The sequence below is a fragment of the Nomascus leucogenys genome, chromosome 11, assembly GCF_006542625.1.
Source record: "Nomascus leucogenys isolate Asia chromosome 11, Asia_NLE_v1, whole genome shotgun sequence".
Lineage (NCBI taxonomy): Eukaryota > Metazoa > Chordata > Mammalia > Primates > Hylobatidae > Nomascus > Nomascus leucogenys.
In genome coordinates this window covers 68,443,196-68,464,232 of record NC_044391.1, presented here as the reverse complement: position 1 = coordinate 68,464,232, position 21,037 = coordinate 68,443,196, and the positions used below count along the sequence as shown (strand labels likewise).

Sequence of the window (21,037 nt, the reverse complement as noted above, 5' to 3'; positions counted from 1 at the left end):
CGGAGAATGACTATGACTAGTTGAGAGAAGAAGGCTTTGGACGATCAAACTACTCCAAGCTAAAGGAGGAAGTTCGAACCCATAGCAAAGAGGTTAAAAACCTTGAAAAAAAATTAGACAAATGGCTAACTAGAATAACCAATGAAGAGAAGTCCTTAAAGGACCTGATGGAGCTGAAAAGCATGGCACAAGAACTACGTGATGGAGGCACAAGCCTCAGTAGCCGACTTGATCAGGAAGAAAGGGTATCAGTGATGGAAGACCAAATGAATGAAATGAAGTGAGAAGAGAAGATTAGAGAAAAAAGAATAAAAAGAAATGAACAAAGCCTCCAAGAAATATGGGACTATGTGAAAAGACCAAATCTACGTCTGATTGATGTACCTGAAAGTGACAGGGAGAATGGAACCAAGTTGGAAAACATTCTGCAGGATATTATCCAGGAGAACTTCCCCAATCTAGCAAGGCAGGCCAACATTCAAATTCAGGAAATACAGAGAACGCCACAAAGATACTCTTTGAGAAGAGCAACTCCAAGACACATAATTGTCAGATTCACCAAAGTTGAAATGCAGGAAAAAATGTTAAGGGCAGCCAGAGAGAAAGGTCAGGTTACTCACAAAGGGAAGCCCATCAGACTAACAGCTGATCACTCGGCAGAAGCTCTACAAGCCAGAAGAGAGTGGGGGCCAATATTCAACATTCTTAAAGAAAAGAATTTTCAACCCAGAATTTCATATCCAGCCAAACTAACCTTCATAAGTGAAGGAGAAATAAAATACTTTACAGACAACAAATGCTGAGAGATTTTGTCACCACCAGGCCTGCCCTAAAAGAGCTCCTGAAGGAAGCACTAAACATGGAAAGGAACAACCGGTACCAGCCACTGAAAAATTATGCCAAATTGTAAAGACCATCAAGGCTAGGGAGAAACTGCATCAACTAACGAGCAAAATAACCAGCTAACATCATAATGTGAGGATCAAATTCACACATAACAATCTTAACCTTAAATGTAAATGGGCTAAATGCTCCAATGAAAAGACACAGACCGGCAAATTGGATAAAGAGTCAGGACCCATCAGTGTGCTGTATTCAGGAAACCCATCTCACATGCAGAGACACACATAGGCTCAAAATAAAGGGATGGAGGAAGATCTACCAAGCAAATGGAAAACAAAAAAAGGCAGGGGTTGTGATCCTAGTCTCTGATAAAACAGACTTTAAACCAACAAAGATCAAAAGAGACAAAGAAGGCCATTACATAATGGTAAAGGGATCAATTCAACAAGAAGAGCTAACTATCCTAAATATATATGCACCTAATACAGGAGCACCCAGATTCATAAAGCAAGTCCTTAGAGACCTACAAAGAGACTTAGACTCCCACACAGTAATAATGAGGGACTTTAACACCCCACTGTCAACATTAGACAGATCAATGAGACAGAAAGTTAACAAGGATATCCAGGAATTCAACTCAGCTCTGCACCAAACAGACCTAATAGACATCTACAGAACTCTCCACCCCAAATCAACAGAATATACATTCTTTTCAGCACCACACCACACCTATTCCAAAATTGACCACATAGTTGGAAGTAAAGCACTCCTCAGCAAATGTAAAAGAACAGAAATTATTAAAAAACTGTCTCTCAGACCACAGGGCAATCAAACTAGAACCCAGGATTAAGAAACTGACTCAAAACCACTCAACTACATGGAAACTGAACAACCTGCTCCTGAATGACTACTGGGTACAAAACAAAATGAAGGCAGAAATAAAGATATTCTTTGAAACCAATGAGAACAAAGATACAACATACCAGAATCTCTGGGACACATTCAAAGCAGTGTGTGAGGGAAATTTATAGCACTAAATGCCCACAAGAGAAAGCAGGAAAGATCTGAAATTGACACCCTAACATCACAGTTAAAAGAACTAGAGAAGCAAGAGCAAACACATTCAAAAGCTAGAAGAAGGCTAGAAATAACTAAGATCAGAGCAGAACTGAAGGAAATAGAGATGCAAAAAACCCTTAGGGTACGTTGTGCACATGTACCCTAAAACTTAAAGTATAATTTAAAAAAGTATATTAAGATATACATTAAAAAATTAAAATTCAGACTTCATGATTCACCAAAGTTTTCCACAGTAACGTGTGAAGTCTGCAAAATAGATTAGTTATCGCAGACTTCTATTGGCATTGCCCATAAGTATTCTATGACTGGCCTGTATTAAAAACTTAATGAAAAATGCATTTTATACATGTCAGTTTATAAGTGCTAAAATTTTAAAGAAATATAGGTAGTTATATTAGTCAGGGTTCTCTTGAGAGACAATTAATAGAGAGACAGATTATATATTGTATATGTATATGTACACGCATATATATGTGCATAGTTCTGTCTCTCTAGAGGATGGTGTAACTTAATAAACACACATATATATGTGTGTGTATATATAGATCTGTCTATTAATTCTGTCTCTCTAGAGAACTCTGACTAACATAACATATACACACACACACACACACACACACACACATATATATGTATGTTTGTGGAGATGTGTTAAATTGCTCAAGCAATGAAACGATATCTGGTACAGCAGCTGCAATTGGAGTCACCACTTGGTTAAGCTTACGATAATCCACCATCATTCTCCAAGATCCATCTGTTTTCTGCACAGTTCAAATGGGAGAGTTGAATGGGGATGTGGTGGAAATCAGCACCCCTGCATCTTTCAAGTCCTTGATGATGACACTAATATCCACAACCCCTCCAGGGATGTGATATTGTTTTTGATTTACTATTGTTCTAGATATAGGCAGCTCTAATGGCTTCCGTTTGGCCTTTCCCACCACAGTAGCCCTCACCCTACCAGTCAGAGAGCCAATTTGAGGCTACTGCCATCTGCTAAGTATGTCTATGCCAATTATGCATTCTGACACTGGGAAAATGATGACAGGATGAATCCGGGGACCGACTGGACCCTCTGTAAGTCAGACTTGAGCTAAAAATCCATTAATTACCTGCCCTCCATAAGCCCCTACTTTACTGGAGGAGCACAATGACGTTTTGGGTCCCCTGGAATCAACGTCAGCTCAGAGCCAGTGTCCAGTAGTCCCTGAAATGTCTGGTCATTTCCCCTTCCACAGTGCACAGTTACCCTGGTAAAAGGTTGGAGGTCTCCTTGTGGAAGGATGGGAGAATCACTGCATAAATTGTTGGTAATGTAGAGGTCTCTTTCCTCAAGGGGACCCGGCCTCCCCTTCATTCAAGGGGTTCTGAGTCTGTAACTGACTCAAGTCTGAAAATTTATTGAGGGGCCATGATTCTCTGTTTTTATAATTCAAATTAACCTTTTGTCCATTCGACCTAGCAGTTTTCTGCTTGCATAAGCTTCCCATCAATTTCACTTCTAGGAACACTCTGATTAATTAGCCAATGCCAGAGCTCTATGCAAATCAGACCATTCTGATTGCTGCTTTGCCTCTGCTGTCTATTACGGTAGCTATGCTCACCTTGCCTTTGATGGTTGAGTGCCACCACTTGGCCCCTGCCACCTTAGGATCCAATTATTCCCATTATATTTAAATTTTGTAGTTGAGTGACTGTGGTTTCCACTGTTAGATCTGACATACAGAGAAGAGCAATTACAGGGCTCTTCAAAGATGCAGGTGCTGCCTTCACAAATCTATTTCACAAGGCATTTGTCATGGGTATATCTTTTGGACCCCCCCGCCCCAGCTGTTATGAGTAGGTCTCAAGTGACTAACCCACTCCACCATCCCAATCACCCAAGCCTCTGGATCCCTTCCTCTACATTAAACCAAGGGAGATCAGGCATTTCCAGCTCACTCACAGTGGGCCATCTTTTTTTTTTTTTTTTTTTTGAGGCAAAGTTTCACTCTTGTCAGCCAGGCTGGAGTGCAATGGCACATCTTGGCTCACTGCAACCTCTACCTCCCGAGTTCAAGCAATTCTCCTACCTCAACCTCCCAAGTAGCTAGAATTACAGGTGCCCGCCACCACACCGAGTTGTTTTTTCGTATTTTTAGTAGAGACAGGGTTTCACTATGTTGTCCGGGCTGGTCTCAAACTCCTGACCTTGTGATCCACCTGCCTCGGCCTCCCAAAGTGCTGGGATTACAGGTGTGAGCCACCGTGCCCAGCCAGGGCCATCTTTTAATCCATATTTCAGCTAACCAAGCAAATAAACTCTTAGAACCATTTTTAACTCCTCGACGTGCAACATTAAATGCAGAGTCCCTACTTACTGGGCCCAATCAATAAATTCAGCCTGATCCACCTCTGTGTTCCTTCCATCATTATTACATATCCTTAATATCAATTCCCATGCCTGTTCTTCAGATTTCTGCTTATATAAATTGGAAAACTCAAGCAGTTCTTTTAGAGTGTAGCACACTTCCTCATGGGTCACAGTCTCAACCTCACCTCTAGGGGCCCACCAGGATGTTAGTCTAGTTATAGGTCTAGAAGCAAACAAGGGTGTTGGCGGTGGCTCCTTAGGAGAGTCAACATTATCTTGTCTGGCAACTACCTCAGGGGATGCAGTCACTGTTGTCTCAGGCAGTGCAGGGTTTATCTCCTCAGACAAAGGTGGAAAGGCTGATGGCAGCATGGGTCAGGGAGGGGATGTTACCTCTACTGGAGAGATGGGGAAATTGTTTCTTCTGACAAAAAAGTTTCATCAGAGTTTAGAAACTCAGTGACCCCCAGCTTCATCAGAGTCCTCCCTCACGTCCCCATTCCAAGTTGCAGAGTGCCATTCTTTTCCAATCAATGTCCTCATTTTAACAGTAGACACCTGGTGAATTTGTGCATGCCCCTTTTATTGCAGGTCAGCCCCTCACATGATAAGAGCTTGTGTCTGTTTTTCCACAACTTCAGATAAGACTCCCACTCAGGGCAATCTTAGCAGATTTGAGGCTCAATATCTGCTTCTGTAGCAGGAGTTAGAATCCCTGAGCTCATTATTTTATTTCACCACTTTGTCCACTAAACTTAATCAGCTTCATTATGTCCTTGGTTCACCACATATGGTAAAAGGTAGTATGTGTAGAGTCACTAAACTCTTCACCTCTCTTGAGCTGTGTATCAGGAGTATCTCATGCATTTATTTTGCATAACTCTCTAAACAGTTCACATCAAGGACTATTAGTTGCTCCATCCCATTATAAGTAGATTCCTTAGCATTTTTTGGAGTCTAATCATCTTAAGCAGCCAACTCCAGAAACCCTAGTACCAATGAAAGACCTTCATCCTTAATATTCTGTTCCTCTAGAACAATTCCTGGTACCAAAATCTGTATTAGTCAGGGTTCTCTAGAGACACAACTAATTTTATATATATCACATATATGATATATATGAGATATATATATGTATATATCATATACATATATGTATATGTCATATATATGATATATATATGATATATGGCTCTTCAAAGGGCTCTTCAAAGATGCAGGTGTATCAAAGATACATATATATCTTTGATATATATCCAAAGATGCATATATATCTTTATATATCATATATATAAAGAGCTTTATATATATCTTTATATATCACATATATAAAGCGCTTTATATATGATATATAAAGAGCTTTATATATATGATATATATGATATATATAAAGGGGAGTTTAGTAAGTATTAACTCACATGATCACAAGGTCCCACAATGGGCCGTCTGCAAGCTGAGGAGCAAGGAGAGCCAGTCTGACTCCCCAAACTGAAAAACTCTGAGTCCAGTATTTGAGGCCAGGAAGCATCCAGCACAGGAGAAAGATGTAGGCTGGGAGGCTAGGCCAGTCTAGTCTTTTCACCTTTTTCTGCCTACTTTATATTCTAGCTGTGCTGGCAGCTGATTAGATGGTGCCCACCCAGATTAAGGGTGGATCTGCCTTTCCTAGCCCAATTTCTCAAATGTTAATCTCCTTTGGCAACACCCTCACTGACATGCCCAGGATCAATACTTTGCATCCTTCAATCCAATCAAGTTGACACTCAGTACTAACCATCACAGTAGTCACAACATTTAAGTAATCATGCAGTATTTCTGACTCTATTACCCTTAGTGTTTTCAATGATTGCCAGTAATTAAAACTTAACTCCACTTATTGAGGTGTCAATCCAGCTGAATTCAGATTCCATATCCTGTCTTAATCTTGTATTATTTGGCCATCTTGGAATGGAAGACGGAAAAAATGGACATTCATTTTTTAAAAAGGAAAATCACCCAAAAAGCTTAGAACTAGGCCATTTTTAAAATATGGAGAGATCAAATTGTTTATTTTTACTTCAGAAATGAGAAAATTGAGAACTGAGAAGTTTAAGTGACATTAATGAAATAAAATGTATACATGCTCTGAGAACAAGGATTTTCTTTCGTTTTAAAAGGCTGTTTTCTTAAGATATTTTTATTATTTGGATTTAGCTTCAAAAACATTAACCCCTTTTAATGAAAAGAAAAGTAGCTTTATATTTAGACTGGTTTATTTTCATCCACATAATCTGTCAGCATATCAACAGTTGTTTCAGAAATTTAGATACTTTGATTATGCATTATTTACATTTCCTTTCAATGACAAAAATAAAACATAGTGTACAGTGATATTTTAATTACAGTAATGGCCCAGAGATTCTAAAAAAAAAAAATAATGGAAGCTCTTTTTTACTTAACAGGAGAAAACTGAGTCAGCTGTGCTGTTGCACCTGCTTGTAGGAATTTATTGGAAGAAATGGAATTGGAGATATTTGCCCTTTTTATTAAATCAGCTTAATAGTTCTTAGCACCACCTGCTACTACATTGTATAATTAATCTTAGGGTGCTAGATTTTCTCCAGATGTTCAGCTTTCTGTTTTGTTGGGGGTTGTGGCTTTTTTTTTTAAGAGACTAGTAGGTCACATTTTTTGCCTGTGGCAAAAACAGAGAAACAGGTCATTTCAAATGTTTTATGTTAAGAAAGAAAAATTCACTGCTGATTTTGAAGATTTCTTTTTTAGATTTAATAGTGAGCTAATATGGCATTTCTGAGGACAATTGGTAACTAGGTAGAAATTTACTGAGGTGAAATAAACTCCTTCAAGCTAAACTTAGGGATTGCTCCATGAATGTATTTTAAATATCTTATTCTTACAATGCTTTTTTAAAAAAATTGTCCACTGTTTGTAGGCTAGGATAGCTTTGTGCTATTTTAAGTTAATTAAATAATTATACCAAAGCATAAGGTGAATAATCTGTTGATTTTGTCTGTCATTTGATGGTGAAAGCACAATTCAGCATGCAGACTATTTTCACAAAATAGTCTATTTTATGACCAGACAACATACATACTTTTTTCAGTAAATTTTTGCTAGGATAAGATGTAAGTTGTAGCTATGTTGAAATTGGACCCTCCCCTTCTAAGAACAAGAATAAGCTAAAGGTGTCAGGAGAACCCTCTCAGGTGTAAATAAAGGTCAATCTCTTTGTAGTTCAATCTTTCCAGTATTACATAAGTTTGTGTGGCAATCATGTTAAAGCTTCATTCTGAAGGAAGAGAGTAGCTAGGAATGTGAACCTATGATGTAAATTGGGGCATATAATTGTACTCATCATTTGCCAAATCTTGGAGAATTTGTCCTGTTAAACTTCTGGAAACTAGACAAGACCCTTATCTTGGTTAGTTGGCTTTTAGGATTTTGAATGGGCAGCATATTTATACTGTATGCCATATTAAGCTTTAAATTAATTTGAAACTTTTTCAAAATAGATTAAAAACAGGGCTGATGAGCTAAGCCAACCTTTAGGAACTGACCAGCTTTAAGATTGGGAAAGAGGATCACTGAGACTCCCTTCAAAGTTGCTCCACTCATTCAGCCAACCTGCAGTACTTTATGGAGACTCCTGAAATTTGACGGCCAATGCTGCTACTGTGTAAGGAGGACTCCACCAGCGCCCAGGAGTCCCAGGTGTCTCTAAGTGCAACTCACTGCCCCTCACAGCACTAGGCTGGGAGTGCACAACAGTGCTCAAGGGGCTACATATCAGATAATTCCTGGTTGCACTTCTGTATTCTGTCCCTATTGTAGGACCTAGAGTAAATAACTCACATACCATATTAACATTCAATCTGAGCATTGTAAGTAAATGAGTTAATATCGCATGTGAGTTATTTACTCTGATTTACAGAGGAATTTACAAATCTTACTGGATAAGTCTTTCTTATTGCATGAGATTATCTATTCCTAATTAAACAACCAGCTTTCAACTCTGCTACTCTCATTTATCATCCAACTTTTCTAATTTAACACCAGTATCTTGGGCAGGAGAGAAACATTTCCCTGGAAACAAATTATTGAGAAAATATCGGTATTGTATATATCCATTCTATAAATTAAAGCAAAAGACAAAAACATGTAAGAATTTTTGATGAGATAAGAGATCTCTGATCGTGTTCTACCAAAAAAATTTTCTAATGTAATGGTAAAAAAATAGATCTTACTTTTTATCCCCTAAATTTTGTACTTCAACTGAGGAAACAACATTATTAAAAATAAAATTTGGTATTACACTGTTGAATGTAGAAGTTTGTCTGTCCTATTTCCCTCAACCCCCTTTTAATAAAGATTTTGGAGGTGGGAGAAAAAACAACTTGAAGTTGATAAAGATAAATAATTTATATAAAGTGATTTTTAAATTTTTGTAAAAAACATTAAATACATATTGTATATGTGTGTTTCCTCCTATTTTAGGGACCAGTACTATAAACTTTTATTTTGTCAACAAATACTACAAGCCAAGCACTATTTTATGCACTGGAGATAATAATAGATAGAAGAAATAAAAATCCCAAGCCTCATTGAAAGTCAAACAAAAACACAATATATAACTAAACTTTAAAGTTTATTAGGTGATAAGTGCTAGTGAGAAAAGTAAACCAGAGTAAAAGGGATTGTGAGGACTACAGGGGTGTGATTGTAAATGGGGTGATTTCAGTAAGAGTTTCAGGCAGAGCTGTGGTGCAACCATCCTAGGAAAGGTTGAAGATCAAGAAAGATACCAGAACACTTGCAGTAAAGAGAACAAGGGAGAGAGTAGAGGAAGCTGTGAAAGTGGAGAGGGAATAATGGTGGTCCAAACAGCGTGGTAAGCTATTATAAGAAGATGATTTTACTCTCATTGAAAAGACACCATCAGAGGCTTTTGAGCAGAGGAGTGACATAATCTGATGTAAATTTTAAGAGGCCTTCTGGCTGCTGTAATGACTGAGGATTATGATAGAGGGGGGTGGGGATAGCTGGATAAGGGTAGAAGCAGAGAGTTTCACGCTCTTGAAGGATCTTGGGGTCTAGTTCAGAAGCCAGACATGCCCACAAATTGTGAAGGTGAGTATTGATGGTGAAGTAGAAGGAAAGTGTGGCCTGAGTGTGGTCTGAGAAAAGAAGCAGGCTATCTCAGGGTCAAATGCACTCATTTCCAAATCTTCACATTTCATGTTGGTTGATTTTGTAAAGTCCTTCTGGCATGTGAAGGCAGAAAAGGACAGCTGGAGGATGATGCACTTTTATTAAAAATATTTACCAATTCTTTATTATAACAGTAATATCCTTGTTTTAAGTATAGAAATGTATAAATTAAGTAAAAAGTTAAATTAAGAAATTTAAATTTTAGGCCAGGTGCAGTGGCTCACACCTGTAAGCCGAGGCAGTCGAATCACCTAACGTCGGGAGTTCGAGACCAGCCTGACCAACATGGAGAAACCCCATCTCTTGTAAAAACACAAAATTAGCTGGTCATGGTGGTGCATGCCTGTAATCCCAGCTACTTGGGAGGCTGAGGTGGGAAAATTGCTTGAACCCAGGAGGTAGATGTTACGGTGAGCCGAGATTGCACCATTGCCCTCCAGCCTGGGCAACAAGAGTGAAACTCCAACTCAAAAATAAATAAATTAAATAAATAAATAAATAAATAAATTTAAATTTTAAACATAGAAACCAGCCATAATGTCATCATCAACACATCATCACTGTTTACATTGCTATGTAAGGTCTTCCCTCATTGGGGAATGGTTCCAGGAACTCCATATATACATAAATCCATACATACTCGAGTACCCCAATTTGTCCAGTGAACCTGTGTATAGAAAAGTTGGGCCTCAGTATATGCAAGTTTCACATCCTGCTAATACTGTATTTTTGATTTTGGTTCTGTTGAAAAAAATCTGCATATGAGTAGACCCACACAATTCAAATCCACATTGTTCCAGGGTCAAATGTATTTCATTCCAGCCCTTATTTATCTATCATCTATCTACTTACCTATCTATGAAGAATTACAAAAAAAATACTCTATGTAATTTGATTCTGTTTTTTCACTCAAATTTTACCCAGTGCATGGAATTACTTGCCGAAGCTATGATACTTATGGCAGCGTTTCCATAGCAGAGATGTAGCATTATTTCACTATAGCCCATGCAGTTAGAAAAAAATGAAATGTTTTACTTTTATATTGTTTCGATCATTCTCAAATATAAATCTTTTAATATAATTAAAATACACATGAATTTATTTAATAATGCATTTTTCATTTGATTTTGGTGTCTGGTTTTTCTTTACTTCCTTTTTTTCCTTACTGAGGTACACATACTCTTCTTAGTTATAAAATTTTATTATATAGTAAGATTATTAAACATTCAGCCATGTATATTGTGAATATATTTGCCATTTTACATTTTAATTTGCATGCTGGTATCTTACAGTTTTAGATAGTAATTTTTTTTCTTATTTTTTCCTTGTTTTTGGAAATACTATTTTTCGTCCTGATATATTCACATCTAGTTTTCTACAAGCTATAATATGTTTATCTTTGTTATTTCCTCCCCCAATCCAAACTCATTCTTCAACTAGACTTTCTTTATGTAAAGACAGAGATGAAAATCTAAGCTGACTTTTGTTTTCTCAGTACATGGTGAGTTTTCCCAATAGCACATCTAAAATAGTCAATTCTTTTCTCATTAAATTGTTATGTTTGTTTTATTGCATTTTGAGTTTTTACATATACTAGGCTCTGTTTCCACTGATCTATTTACATTTTTTATGCTGAAATATGTTTTGATAGGTGTAAGAACTATTTCTGGGACATTTTAAATATTAAACATATGATTTAGTTGGTTTGAGGAAATTAGACTATCAAAGAAGCTTCTTTGTAGGGTGATATTTTTTTCTTTTTCTTATTTCTGTTTCTGTCTAGAAACAAAACGGTATTTATCATTTATTCTACCTTTTATTCTGAATAAGCTCTCAGAATAAACTTCCCCCATGCTGTAAATATTTGACCAGAAACAAATTTTCAGAATTTGATGTTAAATCAAACAAATCCCTGATTTTCTATATAAATACAGTATAAAATAAGCAACATTTCTGATAGGTTAAGTGCCTGAATACGTAAATATGAATGAGAGAATAAGTGAATGAAATTTGGTATAGAAATAGATACTCAAGGTAAGATTTTCATGATGAAGTAAGTACACTGTTAAATACAAAACTAAGAAACCTGAATATATTCACTAATTTTATGGTTCAAGGTGTGAGCTCTAATTCAAAATTTTGGAATTCTAGTAAAGAATATAGTTTGAGACAGGAATAAATGAATAAAAATATAATATAACTTTCTAATTTCGTCCATTTTTACTCTAAAAATGAGTGGTAATATGTTTCTTGTGGTAAAATATAAAGGTTTTAAGGCCCTAGTTAGCCTGACAAATGAAATGGGAAGCAAATCAGACAGTTGTTTTCTTTTTAACCACAGTTTTTCTTGTATTGTAATTTTTGTCTCTCATATTACTTCTTTCTTTTTCCCTCTTTCTCTACTTACTTTTCTTCCTCCTCTTAAGATTTTCTTCCCCTTTTCTTCTATTTTATTTTCTAAAAATTCCAATCTAATTAACTTCAACAGGAAAGGTCTAATAGCCAGTCAGTCATGAAAAAGGAAAAAAAGAAAGCAAGAAAAGAAACTATCAAATGATTAGTATATCTTTCTCATTATACAGTAAATTAGATATTACTGTTTTGACTTCCTAGTCTCAGGAGAAAGACTTGGCTAAGAAAGAATACAACAAAACATTCATTAGTATAACATATGGCAAAAATAATGAAAGTGGGACCCAACAAACCCATTCAGGTTAAAATCTTGAAGCTGTAATTGTAAGATAATTGCACAGTCTTATTGTCAGGCAGTTACAGCATGAGACTAATAGGATGCCAAGGGAAATGTTGATCAGCACTTGAGAGACTTAATTTTCCCCAAATTTTATTCACCAACTTGTTCAATGAATAGGGCTCTCTTCTGAAGTTGCTATTCATGTGTGAGTTACTGAGCAGTTATGTGCTTAAAAGTGGTGGTCAAACAGAGCTGACTGTGAGGACTTGGAGTGGGCACTCGGATGAGAAAAGAAAAAAATACGTTCTCCCAAAAAGTTTATTCCAAGACGTAGAAAATGCTCTTAACATCTAGGTTGCATTTATATCCAGACTGCACTGACTGTGCCAATGATGTGACTCATAAATATGCTAAACTATTACGTTAATCTTATTTTTAAAACTTACTCCGGTTAAAAAAGTCACTTGGATGTTTCCAAGAATAATTTCTAGGATTGATCAAATACTAAAGTTTATGTAAATTTTCTTTTATTAGTTGCTGTATGATCACAAAGTTGCATTCTGCTTTAAGATGTTTATAAACAACAATATCTCAGGAATATTGAAATTATCAGCATTCAGATACTTTCAATTAATCTATTTTTAATAGAACAGTGATATGTGCTGTATACCATTCTTATTTTAAATGAAGTATGCAGTTTTCTCCCAATAAATGTTTCTATTATGAGTTTAATAATGAACTTTATTTATAGTACACAGAGAAAGCACAGAAAAATATTCCCATCTGCAATAGGCAACCAAAAAGCTCTATTTTGCGTAGCACAACAATTTTATTAATATCAGAATGAACTCCTAAACTTTTGCCAGAATGAAATCATTGATTTTCAAAGTTGCTTAAAGCCTAAAATTAGATGGAAAATGTTTAAACTAAGTTTTGAAGATCAGAATAATTCAAGAAACTTCGTAGTGCACATTTTCAGTACCTTTTTCACAAAGTAAGATATAATATTTGACCATTTGGCCTAATAGGTTAATTTTACAGATAAGGGCAAAAAGGTGCAGAGACATGCAGGGCCTTTTCCAAAACCATGCATCCACCTGCAAGTAAAACAAAAGCCTCTTCTTTTCTCCAGGACCACAGAACTATTTATGCAAGTAACAATTGATGTAAAGAGATGACACCCTGAATGAGAATGCAAGTAAATTAAAACATTTACTTAAAGATGTTTACTAAGCTTTTCTTTAGTACTTTGATATTTATCATGATTCTTTAAAACACATAATTGATCGCATCATTCCTTTGCTCAAAATCCTGTAGCAACAACCCCCACCCTACTTCACTTAGATGAGAAGCCAGTCCTTAAAAGCCTTTGCAGAATTCCGCTCTTCTGTCTCTTATTACATGCTGACCACATCTCCCACCATTTGCCACCAGATGACTCTGCCTCAACTCTAGCTTCTTCAAATTTTCCAGGCACTTTTTGTCTCAGAGCCTTTGTAGTGCCCTCAGCTCGGGATGCTTTTCCTGAGATGTGCCCCTATCTATCTCCCTCATCTTCTTCATGTCGGTGCCCCAGCACTACTTCCAAATGTGGGAAATGAATGGACCTCTGCCCTGTGTCTGTTCTTTTAGCAGTGCCAGTTTTACTTCCCATCTTGCCGAGTCCCACCCCCTACAGAGCAGAGTTTTCCAAGCCAAGGAGGAACACCTACCTGAAACTGGCAGCTCCTTTCTTGGCTACCCTATCGTTTCCAGGGGTGCCTGGCAAATATGAAGAGTGAGCCTGCTCTGCTCAAGAACCACAGCGTCCGTTACGCTTTCCTTGGTTATTTTATTTTAAATCATGCCACCATTATCACCCAGATATCTTTTTTTCTCTTTCCTATAGTACATACTGCCTTTTAAATTAGTGTATAATTTATTTAGTAATTGTATCTTTCTTCTTTTGCTAGAATGTACGCTCCATGAGGCAGGGATTTTTGCCTACTTGTTCACTGCTGGGGCACATTGTTCCAAACAGTGCTTGGCACACACAGTATATGTTCAATAATATTTGTTGGCTGAATGAATAAATGAATAAAGGGTAAAGATCTATCTTCTGTCTTCTGAACAGCTGTGAAGATGATGGAAATTCATTTGGAATTGTTATATTGATTTCAGTTCATTTTTCTTGCCCATGGAACCTATTTTAATGATTCAAATCTCCTCTCTTTTGGGATCCATCAACTATTGTCAAAGTTTTAAAAAAATTGATCTTTAAAGTATCAGAGTTTGACACAAATTTAAACTATTCAGAAAATTGAATATAAACAGCCACTTTCCCTTAGGTTTTGAACTGTAATTGAGAAGTTATAGATAAGAAAAACCTTCAGTTCAAAACAACTGTGCTTATCAGTTTATAAGTTCTGACTACATCTTTTGGGATGTCTGAACTCATTATATTAAACCTAAAAAAATTTAGCTTCTCAAAGATGTGTGGACTATTTTCTGAAGCAACATTTTCTATATAGTGTTTTCTAAATATTTTGTAGTTTGCTAAATATTTACCACTGTGCCTAAACAGGATAATTTAATTTAAGGAATCTAGATTTTTTTTAGCGAGTTATTAAATTGGAAGTAGTTTTTTTTTTTGTTTTTTTTTAAGATGCTGTCTCACTCTTGTTGCCCACGCTGGAGTACAGTGGCACAATCTCGGCTCACTGCAACCTCCACCTCCCAGGTTCAAGCGATTCTCCTGCCTCAGCCTCCTGAGTAACTGGGATTACAGGCGCCCACTACCATGCCTGGCTATTTTGTACTTTTAGTAGAGATGGGGTTTTGCCATGTTGGCCCGGTTGGTCTCAAACTCCTGACCTCAGGTGATCCACCAGCCTCAGCCTCCCAAAGTGCTGGCATTACAGGCATGAACCACCACGCCTGGCTGGGAACTAGATTTTTTAACAGTATTATTACACTTCTACAGTTTGCTGATTGTGTTTAATAAGAATTAGGTGCTGTCTGTGCTAGGTAGAGCAGGAAATTGAGAAATCATGGTACCTTGGAAGGCTAAGAACATCTACATCTAGCGACCTTTTCAAGTATTGACAGTAATTTAAAAACAAATATTGGCAAATGTCTTTCAAACACAACCTTTGTTTGTTTGTTTGGATGAATCTCACAAACATAATGTTAAACAACAACAACAAGAAGCCAGGCACAAAACAGTACAAACTGTGAGAGAAATTCCATGTCCATGATGTTCCAAAATATTCCAGTTAATATGTGCTTTTGCAAGTTAAGACAGCAGTTACCTACTGATGTACCTGGTGAACTGGGAGGGGTTACTAGAGGTATTTTGTGGGGTGCTGCTGACATTCTGTCTCTTTGGGTGTTGGTCACTTGGGTGTGTTCACATTGTGAAAATTCACCCAGCGGTTCACTTTTAGTCAAACACAAGCTTTAATATACCACTTTAGTCAACAAAAATATTCACATTTTGTCATGATATTCTGAGTGCCTGGAATAGAATTTTTGAACTTTAGGAGCCTTAGAGATTGCCTGAATCTAATCTCATTCTTTTACTAGTACCCCAAATAATTTAAGACAGAAATAAATCAAGCAAATGAGCATTAAATTATTTGTTTTTATTTTGACAGATTTAGGGGATACATAGAATGGAACGTGAAATCTTGTAATTTGCAACAGCATGGATGAAGTGGAGGCCGTTATCTTAAGTGAATAATTAAATGTTGTGATAGTAAAAAATCAATGAATGACCTTCTATTTGGGTGCAATCATCAGTGTGGGAAGACGGCGGCAGTATACCCAGGACTAGCACAAGCCAACAAATGGAGGTACGAGTGCTAGAATGGTACTGATAAGTAAGAGTAAGTACTCCAGTTTCATGGGAGTGTCAGGAAGAATTGGGGTCTGGATGAAAAGCAGGGGTCAATGACAGTAGACCTTCACTTGGAGATTTAAGAGTTTGAATTTTACTGCTTAAGTAATGAGCTGTTGATATTTTTGCAGTAATACGATTAGAGTTGTTTTCAAGAATATAAGGTTAGTGAGGTGAGCAGAAGATTAGATCAGCATCTAATGTGTGAAATGATTGGTGTTATGTGTAGTTATATTAGATTATTGGGATATATGGTCCAGGGAGAGAAAAGTCCACCTGAACTCAAGTTATGGTAGTGGAATGGAGAAGACAGAATGGAAAGAATAAATCCTTTCTGGGTGTATTTAAAGGAATATGACAAGTGTACATTTAACAACATCTCTTATGATTGTAGCATGAAGAGAATCCAACTTCTGCTATTACACTTGAATTAGAACCATGAGATGATCCATAGAAATAAAGTGAGAAGGGGTCAGCTCAACATCTTTATGTCACTTTTTCCACTTTTAAACCAGATTGATATATTTTTTAGCTATTAAACACTTTAGGCCAGATGACCCAAATTCTCTGTCCTCGATCTTTAGTGAAAGAGGAACTCACTTGCTATGTTGCAGACTACATTTTAAAAGTAAATAGAAAGTTAAATATTGTTGGAAACTAGATATCAATAGAAAATTAAGCAAAATAGATGTTATTGTCTTTATGTGAAATTATTGCTAAACAGGTAATGAAATAACTTAGAAGAAAAAGAGAGATGTAAATGATTCTGAGCACCGTTTTGTACCAGATGGTCATCTGAGCATTTGTAGAGCAAGCAAGGCAAACTACAGATAAGCCATGTTGTTTGTGAAGGGGATTATGATAAAAATATTGCACAGTATTGTGAAATTTATAGCATTTAAAGTCTTATTTAATTGCTCCTGACAATAGCTATGTGATTAAGGTACTATTTTTCTAGTTCACACACAGGAATGCAGAAAACTTTACAGATACGTTTTTACATATTATTTCAGCAAAATGTTTTCTTTTTGAATATGTAATCTAAAATACTCTGCATTTCTAAGTTGTGATATTTATTCACTTTTGGTCAAATTTCTTACTATAAGAACACATCTCTAATATAATAGTGCAAATCAATGGAAAACATGATTCAATTAACAAAATTTTAATAAATGTATTGCAAGATTATGTTTCTAAAAGTACGTTTTATCTGTAGTTAGATTTTTTTTTGAAAAGTAATTTACATTTGATTTAAGGAGGACATTTTTTCTCATTAAGATACACTACTGACAAATCCACAAGACAATGTGTTTTGGGAGGCTAGGTGTATTAAATTATATATGGTCACTTAGGGAATTGTTCAAGGAAATACTAATAGTCACAGTATAAGCCCATAGGTATTATGGCAAGTACATCCATCATGTGAGAACAATTGTCATTAATAAAGCCTTATTGCCAACTACAAAGAGCTTTCAAAGCACTTTCCACTTAGATTATTGTCTTACAGTTTCAAAGATTCACTTTCTGGCTTAGGAAATAAAACAATAAATGTCAAAACCCAAAGTGTGCAGTTCGGAAACAAATATTTAGGTCTGACTGATCCTTGCTATAAGAACATAAGCAAAAATAAGACATGTAGAAATGAGTTTAACTCTTCAAATACAGTAGATCAAATAGTCATTTGATAAAAAAGATATTTAAGAAAAATATAACACCTTTTACCAAGAGCATTCATTGAGCATTTAATCTTATAAAACCTTGTGACTGAGTTCTTGTCTCACTACGTTGACCTTCTATTTCTCCTATGTTATTATTTAAATTTTTACAAGTTTTATTCAGGCCTTCCCAGAATAATTGGAAGATTTCTGATTGTAAGAAATATGCATTAAATTTCTTTGAACATGAAGATTGTGTAGCAGAGTAAGTAATCATTTGATAAATACACTTAATACAGATCTTTTTCATCTATTTGAAAATTATTAAAGATTTTACTTGAATTACTAGCTAACATCCAAATACTATCTTTGTACTAGGCACTGTGTTAAGTGTTTGGTGTGGGTTATCTAATTTATTCTTTAAAATATAGCTATTCATGAAATAATTCTACTAACAATATTGTTAGTATTCCCCATGAAAAGTAAGACATATAATTTGAGTAAGTTATTTAGAACCCCACAGCTATTTAGGCGGAGAGATAATTTTAAATTCTGGAAATTGGATGCCAGAGTGTTGTTATGACGTTATACCTAGTCCACTCTTTCTTAATTAATGCCTTAGCTTTCACATACATGAGAGTTTATGAATTCAACTAATATTATAATTCAGCAAGGTGCAAAATGCATCCCTGGAATTAGTTTTCTGTGTGCTCCGCAGCATAGCTGCAAGTAATAAGGGACTGTTCTGTACACTCACACAAGGATTCTGAATTTCATCCTGTGCTTTGAAACCCATAGGGCCTGGGCTTTCCCATCTCCAATTTCATTACTAGGCCTGTCAGATGTAGCCATTCTACTCGGTGGGCTTACCATTCCTCATCCTATTTAAGCGGATCTATGGCAACAGCCACCTGTTCTCTGGACTTCATCTTCAGGAGGCCCAGTTTCCAGCCGGTCGCTGCTTGTGGTTGTTTAAAGATTCTTTCTCATTGAGCACCACTTTCATATATCTGAACGTGGGTAGGAGTCTCAGCACTTTTCGCTCCATTCAATTCAAAATAATTACATTCCTCTGAGTCTATATTTTTAAATCTGATTTCTGTGTAACTTAGGGGTCTTCGGTTGCAAGAAACAGAAAATAACTGAGAAACTGAGAAGAAAAGAGAAGTAATAAAAAATAAGTGAGAAATGAGAGGAGATTTTTATTGGAAGGACATTGGGGTACCTCACAAAATTCAAGCAAAAGCATTTTTTTAAAGACAAGGACACAGGCTTTCCTGTTATCTCCTCAATAGTAACATATGACTTTTCTACTTGGTTTCTTACTTTTAGATAACTCAAATCTTATTTAAATCTCAATCTTTTACCCTGGTTATCACTGATAATACTGAAATTTCAAGGACAAAGAATCTGTTACTGAATGTAACTCACTTTAGTGGTCCAAGGGGTGCAATCCTGTTGAAAAGCAAAGAAAGAAATGTACTCATGTGAGAAACAATAGCTACCTAAATTCCCGCACCATACTTTCTTTTTAAAAATATGTGATTTCTAAAATGGCCCCCCTGAACATAACTCTTTTCTATGATGTGATTTCAAATGGGCTTTTCCCTTTCAACAGGAGCTAACCCAAAGTCATGTCCAAAAGCTAAACATAAAAATGATATCACTGTTCTTTGTGTCCGATATATCTGAGTAGCACCTATTTTCCTCTAGTTCTGTCATGGTTCTCTTGTGAGATTGTACAAAATATAGGCGAGCCACATATGTAACCCTCACCATTATCTCCTGTGTACAAGAGAAGGAAAAAAATATTTTAAAACATATCATATTAATGGTAATAACAATCACTTCAATACCCTTATGCATATATTACGATATTTCACTTATTGCTGTGTTAGGAAAAGGGAGGCTCAGTGGCTTTTGCTTTTACTTGGTACTGTAATAGCCTTTACTCTATGTACCAGGAAGCCAGTATGGAATTCTGCAATACGCTGTGATAGTGATTCAAACCATGAATAAAGGAAATATGAAGCTATCCTCAGAGTGGGGATTGGACCACACGGAACTGATTGTGAGATTAATTTACTTTGAATTCTGTTTACCACTTTTAAGCCCTTAATATTGTTAAAAGTTTTGGTCTGCATACTCAAGAACAGTGTTTTATTGGAGCCAGTGCATGAAAATTATAATTTGCTCTCCTTTTCAGGTGCACAGTTACCTAGGAAAGTACCCATAATTATCTAAGGGAGATTAGGGAATGGCCCATATTACATGTATCCAACGAATAAAGGCAAATCAACCTTATGGATAAAAGGAGGACTAAGACTTCTAATCAAACTGTTTTCTTACTCACCACTGTTTGACAATATTTATCCCTTAGGGGACATATGCACTTTTTGATATTAAGATTCAAATAAAATTTAGAGTTAGACATCCCATCCCAAACAAACAAACAATCAAACAAATAATTTCCTGTAAAGATTTCTATCCAGGAATATGACTCATTTTTTAGCACTAAACAGTTTTCTATTTATTACTTCATCTGTTATAACACTATAGAAATCTTGGACTTACAATGGATTAATAAGTGAAAAAATTAATTAAAAAAAATCATTATCAAGTTCTCCAGCGGTTGCAGGTTTATCCCGAATTGGAGTTCAGCCTGGGAGGATTCTTGGCTTCACTCAGGAAAGAATTCAAGCGCCAGCCAGCAGAGAAAGAAAGAAGTTTATTAGAGCAACAGCATACAGCAAAATAGCTGCTCCGTAGACACAGCAGGGCTGACCCAAAGGCAGAGTTGCCGGGAGTAGCGGTGTGCAGCCGTATCACTGTCCCACAGAGCAGTGCTTCCTCATAGGCAGAGTGGCCTGGAGTAGCGGTGTACAGCAAAGTGGCTGCTCCATAGGCAGAACAGACCAGAGCAGCAGCAGCAGCAGCAGTGTACCCAAACAGAGCAGTCCAGAGGGGCAGTCCGGGTAGATTGCTGGCCAGCTATATTTATCCTTACTCTTAATTGTATGCTAATTAAGGGGCTGGTTTTCAGAATTTTATAGGAAAGGGGTGGGGAAATTCCTGAAACCATATAAGATAACTTCTGGATCGTTGTCATGGCATTTTTAAACAGTTATGTTTAAAAATAGCGCTGGTGGTCTTTAATCAGTGAAGGCAACTGGAGGTTGCTTTTGTCGCCATCTGCTAGTTTCCGCTTGTTTCTTTACTGCATTCTGCTTTATCAGCAGGGTCATGATTATTGCTCAGAAAGTAAGTCCTGCTGATTTCCTACCTCACTTTGATATCTTGGACACTTAAAAATGGTAACAAACATTAAC

At 36.4% G+C, this 21,037-nt stretch overlaps 1 long non-coding RNA gene across 2 annotated transcripts; it reads right to left on the bottom strand.

Annotated features, from left to right (window-relative positions):
* Positions 1-17,247: 17,247 nt before the first annotated feature.
* On the bottom strand, positions 17,248-20,535 carry LOC105740512. 2 transcript variants are annotated; one of them, XR_004032418.1, is made up of 3 exons: positions 20,283-20,535; positions 19,140-19,163; positions 17,248-18,858 (listed from the first exon to the last, which is right to left on the bottom strand). It is a non-coding gene; the product is annotated as an uncharacterized LOC105740512 (long non-coding RNA). The 2 variants fall into 2 exon arrangements; XR_001116552.2 differs by lacking the exon at positions 19,140-19,163.
* Positions 20,536-21,037: the final 502 nt, after the last annotated feature.